General features: G+C 42.3%; 1 long non-coding RNA gene across 2 annotated transcripts in view; it reads right to left on the reverse strand.

Annotated features, from left to right (window-relative positions):
* The window catches only part of LOC120720449, a 19160-nt gene extending 17908 nt beyond the window's left edge, over positions 1–1252 (reverse strand). The window contains exon 1 of one of the 2 annotated variants that reach the window (XR_005692947.1): positions 1–1252. This exon is cut by the window's left edge and continues 1130 nt beyond it. This is a non-coding gene — a long non-coding RNA (uncharacterized LOC120720449). The other variant, XR_005692948.1, reaches the window with a different exon arrangement.
* Positions 1253–6463: the final 5211 nt, after the last annotated feature.

Here is a 6463-nt window from a genome sequence, read left to right on the forward strand (position 1 = left end):
CAAATGAGCCCACATTCAATTTACTATCCCAAATTAAAAAAAACAAAACAAACTAACTGATCTTTCCCCTTTTCTAACTTACCAAGAATTCCTTGAACAGGTCATCTGGCTTTTTATTTAAGTAGACACAGATAGTTTTTAGGACGCATTCCCGTCGAACATCAATGCTGATATTCTGGTGGAGATAAGAACTCAATGTGAGACAAGATTTTGGTTCTTTTCCACCTCTTCCCAAACCAAAGTCAAAAATATTAACAGATGAGTGATTAGCGATGAGTAATTAAACAATGTTTGACAACTCACATTAGTGACATTCAGTGAGGTTAATGATTGGTTAGGCACTGACTCTTCTGAGTCAGATCAACAAATATATGAACACAAAACTAGAAGCTTTTCAATTTTGACAATACATGAAAGCTTTCACTTTTGCTTTAATCAATTCTAGACTGTTCAACAATATAATTATTATTTGTACCCCTAAAAATGTTAAAATGAAATAGAAGATTAGAACTCGGCAATATGGATTCAAAATCCTATCACAATATTTTCTGGTATTTATTACGATAACAAGAGTTACAATAAAAGATAACAGTAACCACAACCACATCTGAGCCACTTTTGTTGCATCTACTGACAGACAGAACTAGCTGACCAACATCAAATGAAGGGGGGAACACACAAATTGTCACTTTGATAATCAATGGAACTGATACAAGGAGTTAAATGCATTACATATAGCTGTATTACACATAATGCTGCATTTTAATGACACAAGATAAATGCATGTCTTACACTTTAATCACTGATATTAACACTAAACCAGATATCAACACGGGGTAGAATTCCTTCAAACAATGTAGCAACTTATTTGATGCATGTTTCTAAAATACACTATACATATATTTCATTCTTCAAACGGATAGGATCGCTGGCGTTCCTGGTGCTCATTACTGACACCAGGGAGCATGCGCAGTAGATGTTGGGAGTAATTTTAAAGCTGCAGTTCTTAGTAGGCAAGTTGCAGCTTAACATGAATCATAAAACATTTTGGGAAATTACACCGAAGTGGGCCCAATAATATTTGTTAAATGCCTGACTACTAACACCTGTGAGAGGCATACAAGCTAGAATGCTAAAAAAAAAAATTACCAGACATCATTTGTTTTAAAATAAAACATACAGAAGTACTCCCGAAAATGTCGGATGTTTATCATTTAGTACACGTTAACCAAATTTGTCATCCTTAAATGGTTGTACTTACCAAATAATCCTCAAATGGCAATGGATTTTATCCAGGCTTCTGAGCATGATGCAAGTTTCGGTTGAAAATGGCGGTTGTTCAAACTTCCACACTGCACATGTGCAAACTGAGAAGTACGGAGAGCCTGTTAGGACAATCCTCTTTAAATTAAAGTGCTGTTCATTTTAAATGAACTTTTTACGTTGGATTTAATGTACTGCATTTTGTTGTATTGAAATATTGTGTTATTTATTAAAATCAAAACAATATCCTTGTGTTTAGAGTTAAAAATCAATTGGTGACATTAATTTTAACATAAAACGTTTACATAATGCTAGCAACATCAATGTATCATTTCTTAGAGTACGATTATTAAAATGATGTGAGTGTAGAAAAGGAAACAAAGTTAAAAATGTCAGATTTCCATCAGCCAGCCTGTGGACAGCAAACATGACCTCAAACCCTGTTCACAGGTTTCGCTTAGACAATTATACCAGCATTTATTTATTGAGTGTTTATGCTACTTTATAATGCTATATGTTGGTCTCATCAGACAGACGTCCCATGTGCACCTACAGGAGGGCGGACCTATGTCTCCGTGAAGGTTCTCAGTCATCCAGGTCGTCGTGGTCTAAGGAGCTTGGAAAGAAAAGCGTCTGGACTTCTTTAAGTTTCCTTGAAGACGTTTCATCCAAGAAGCTTCTTCAGTTCTAAGAGCAACTGGTGGCGAGTCCCAGATTTAAGGTCTATTGGAGTGTCCCCAAGAGGGTCCTGGACCCCCTATTGTTCCTCTACCTAATCCCACGAGCCAAGGTGTGAAAGTGGGTGTAGGTCACAATCAGAATCTACTAGCAGATTTTACAAACCATCTCCCTTTCACCCCAAGATGCAGACAAAGCAGATGTGTTCCCAAGAGTTTGCGCCTCGGATCCATGGTTAGGCGACACAGAGCAGAGTTGATTCTATGGAGAGCACAAAATCAGCTTCTAAGTGAAATAGGTCCAGATGATTTTCTCTCCAAGCACTTATCCTGGAGCCCCACCTGGGGGTGGACGATGCAGTGATACATGTGCTGCAGAGAGCGTGTTCCTCGACCCAACACCACAGTTCAGATAATGTTCTTGGACTTCTCTAGCGCCTTTAACTCGATCCAGCCCGTGCTGCTGAGGGAGAAGTCGGAGTCCATGCAGGTGGAGGCTCCACTGGTCCAGTGGATCTACCTGACAGGCAGACCACAGTTTGTGAGACTGCAGAGCTGTGTGTCAGAGAGTCTGAACAGCAACATAGGAGCACCCAGGGAACTGTGCCGTCCCCTCTCCTCTTCACCATCCATACGGACGACTTCAAGCACATCACAGAAACTCCAGGAATCCTCTGATGACACGGCCATTATTGGAAGTGTGGACACGGGAAGAGGAGTACAGAGGACGGACTGGTCTCTTTATGAGGTGGTTCATTGTCCTCCATTGAGAGTGTTGCCAGACACATGACACAACCGACCATCGAGTATCCGGCAGCAAATGTCTCCGCAGGACAATCCAGCCTGTTGTTGGCAGCACCATCGTCTTTGCTGTGGCGTGCTGGGGTGCAGGCGTCAAAGCAAAGGATGCAAACAGACTGACCATCAGGAGGGCCGAGGCTGTTGTTGGCATGAAGCTCTCCACCCTGGAGGAGGTGATCAGTGACAGACTGCTGGTAATGATGGACAATGACTCCCACCCTCCATAACACACTGGACAATCTGAAGAGCAGTTTCAGCAACAGGTTCCTACAACCAGGCTGTCTGAGGGAGCGTTACAGGAGCTCGTTGCTTCTGCTGCTGTCAGACTCTTTAATTCATCCACTGGGGTCAGATCCACACATGTGGAACAGAACTGATCACACCTCAGTGCACCCTGTCACTTTGTAAATGGTAAATGGCCTGTATTTATATAGCGCTTTACTAGTCCCTAAGGACCCCAAAGCGCTTTACACACCCAGTCATCCACCCATTCACACACTGGTGATGGCAGCTACATTGTAGCCACAGCCACCCTGGGGTGCACTGACAGAGGCGAGGCTGCCAGACACTGGCGCCACCGGGCCCTCTGTAGGCAACGGGTGAAGTGTCTTGCCCAAAGACACAACGACCGAGACTGTCGGAGCTGGGGCTTGAACCGGCAACCTTCCGATTACAAGGCGAACTCCCAACTCTTGAGCCACGATTGCCCTGTACACCACGACATATTTGCACACATACCTTTTATATTTATATTTATACCCATATTTATCTATTTATCTAAGTAAATATCTCTCATATCTCTGTTTCTACACTCATTTTATATGAGTGCTTGATGTTTGTTGTATATTTGCTGCTATGACAGCTCAGCTTCTTTCCTTCTAAATGTAAACATAAGCTACAGACCCACACACCAACACAAATTCCTATAAAAATGAAGACAAACGTGATTGTTCTTTGAGTTTTTATGCATGAAGACAAAGCCAACAACACAAAGCAAAGCGCTCAAAGAGACTTCAAAGAGATTCTACTTTAGAAACCTGAACAGTTAACAGTGTTGGTCATCACTGCTTTTGTTGCCTGTTAAAGATCAGGATCTGACCTCCGTGCTGAGGTCAAAATCCACTCTGTTTTAAAATTACTTTGGCTCTTGGCAAGCATCTGCACAGACAGCATACTAACAGATAGCCAACAACCCACCGTTGTGTTAGGAGCATGATGTGGTTATTCCTGTCCTGGATGCAGCTTCAACTTTACTCTCTTTTTCCTCTGTGCAATGAAAATAAAAGTAATCCATACTCCTGAAAAGCTGTATCACTGTACCATTTTCCTCTTTCCACAAATGAACTGAAATCAGCTGATTGTAGTGCATGTGCATGTTTAATTGATATTTTTTTCTCTTTCTAACTTAAGAATCTCTGTAAGAAGCAACGACATTGCTGCGAGTGTAATGTAGTTATTTAACTTAGTACATCCCATCGAACCGCCCGTCAGTTTCCTTTAATCATGATGATTCTTTCAGTCACTACCCAGAAATTACATAATTATATGAGTATAGAATTCTTATATATTTAGTTACTGTGATCCCTAAAACAGCCCTTGTGCAAAAGACAGGAAGTGATCTCAGACCTAAATCCACATTTGCGCAGTGAACAGTTTGATTTACACAGCGCCACATCACAACATCAGACGCCTCGAGGCGCTTTATTTTTCAGTTAGAAAAAAACTTGCTGTTAATTTAATTAAGTCGTATAAGGTTGCAATAATAGTCAGAAACCCTGGTCCTGATGCTCTCCCAGAGCCGAGCTAAATTAACTTCTTAAACTATACGTCATATATTTTACTTATAATGGCAATTTAACTTTATTCTCATGATGGAACCAAAGTGGTCACAGTCTTTACAAAGCAAGTGAGGAAGTGGATTAAAAGAACCTGTTTTATGACCACATCATCAATGACAGAATACGTGAGGCTTTTAGTTAAGAACAAAAAATCCTCCACTGAGAGAAAAAAATACAAAATATTTACGAGAACACAAAAAAAGGAAAATCCTTGATTGATTTCTAAGATTTTTCATTGTAATAAAAAAAAACCTGTAAAGCTGGGTTTGTTTTATTTTATGTCTGCAATATATGGAGTGACAGTAAAGTGACATAATTAGACTTTTCCTCCACATACTGAGGTAAAAGGAACCTGTCATTCAGTGTGTCGATAGTTTTACAAAGACATGTCCGTCCAAACCAAAACACTTTCTTTTGAACAGGTTATAAACCTGCAATAAAATAAAGGAAATCCAACGATGAAGAAAGTGACACATTTGTCATGGTGCTCTCCTTTTTTCCTCCAGTATGTTTCTATTTTAGGCTCCTCTGTGACCAGCTCTGTAACCTGTAACCCCCATGTCAGTGCACTCTGCAGCTATTGTGATGGGCTTGTTCCATGACTTTCATTCCCAGCTACTTTTTGCATTTGACAGCAGGAGAATAATAATGAGTCCCTAAATATAATAATCACTAATATTACTATTGATACGAGGACTCCAAATGAAGAACTTCTGTCAGTTAATGCCTGTTTATAACAGCGTGCTAGTGTTAGTGATAACTGCTGGACTGAGGTCAAACTGTGTTATTGTTATTGGTGAAATCGTGCAGAAATAGCATCCTTGATTTATTCATGCTAACCAAAAGGTCGCCAACTTTAGTGCCTTTAATCCCCTCTTGTACTGTGTAAAAGGACCAAAGAACAAAGAAATGCTCCAAAAGTCACAAACACTGCTGGCAGGTCCAGTTCAGTGCAGCCACGCACACAACAGCCACGCACACAACAGCCACACACACAGCAGCCACGCACACAGCAGCCACGCACACAGCAGCCACACACACAGCAGCCACGCACACAACAGCCACGCACACAGCAGCCACACACACAACAGCCACGCACACAGCAGCCACGCACACAGCAGCCACGCACACAACAGCCACGCACACAGCAGCCACGCACACAGCAGCCACGCACACAGCAGCCACGCACACAACAGCCACACACACAGCAGCCACACACACAGCAGCCACGCACACAGCAGCCACACCTAAACACAACCAAGCCTGAACCCACGAGCTGATGTTAGGAACTATCAGTAGAGCTGCTCCAGCCAACGTAAGGCCGACACTTTGTAATGCTCAACTCACGTAAACAGAACCCCTTGGTAACAGTAACGTGATGAAGGCTATGAGCAGCTATGAGGCGAATGCACTTGGAGCGCGCCTACTGTCACCTGATTGGTTGCTTAATATCCAAGGGCGTGGAGCCTAAAGTAGGAGCAAAGCTCTTTAGCTGCCAAAATCTCTTATTATGTGATTTTTTCCAAAGTCTATCATTCATTCAGCCACATCTGAAGAGCCTCTAATCAACCTTCACACAGACCATCCACCCGCCTGTGCTTCCATTTCCACCCGTGCTCCTCAGCAGGGAATTCAAGCCCCGACTCACTGTGACGACTCGTCTTCTGATGTCCGGCAGCATCTGCAATAGAGGAGAGCTCTGACACAAAAAAGTTCAGTGTTGGCTTCTAATCCGCTTTGCCTTTGTGAAGCCAGTGACTTTGAAACTTGCTATGCAATTACCTCCTCACCCCCACCCACCGCCCAACCGGAAATAGAAGGAGAGACGACGGCGTCTTTATTTTACCGTCTGCCTCTCCTCGAATCCTCCCATTTGTTTGGGGA

The sequence above is a fragment of the Simochromis diagramma genome, unplaced genomic scaffold (genome assembly GCF_900408965.1).
Source record: "Simochromis diagramma unplaced genomic scaffold, fSimDia1.1 OVJJ01000585.1, whole genome shotgun sequence".
Classification (NCBI taxonomy): Eukaryota; Metazoa; Chordata; class Actinopteri; order Cichliformes; family Cichlidae; genus Simochromis; species Simochromis diagramma.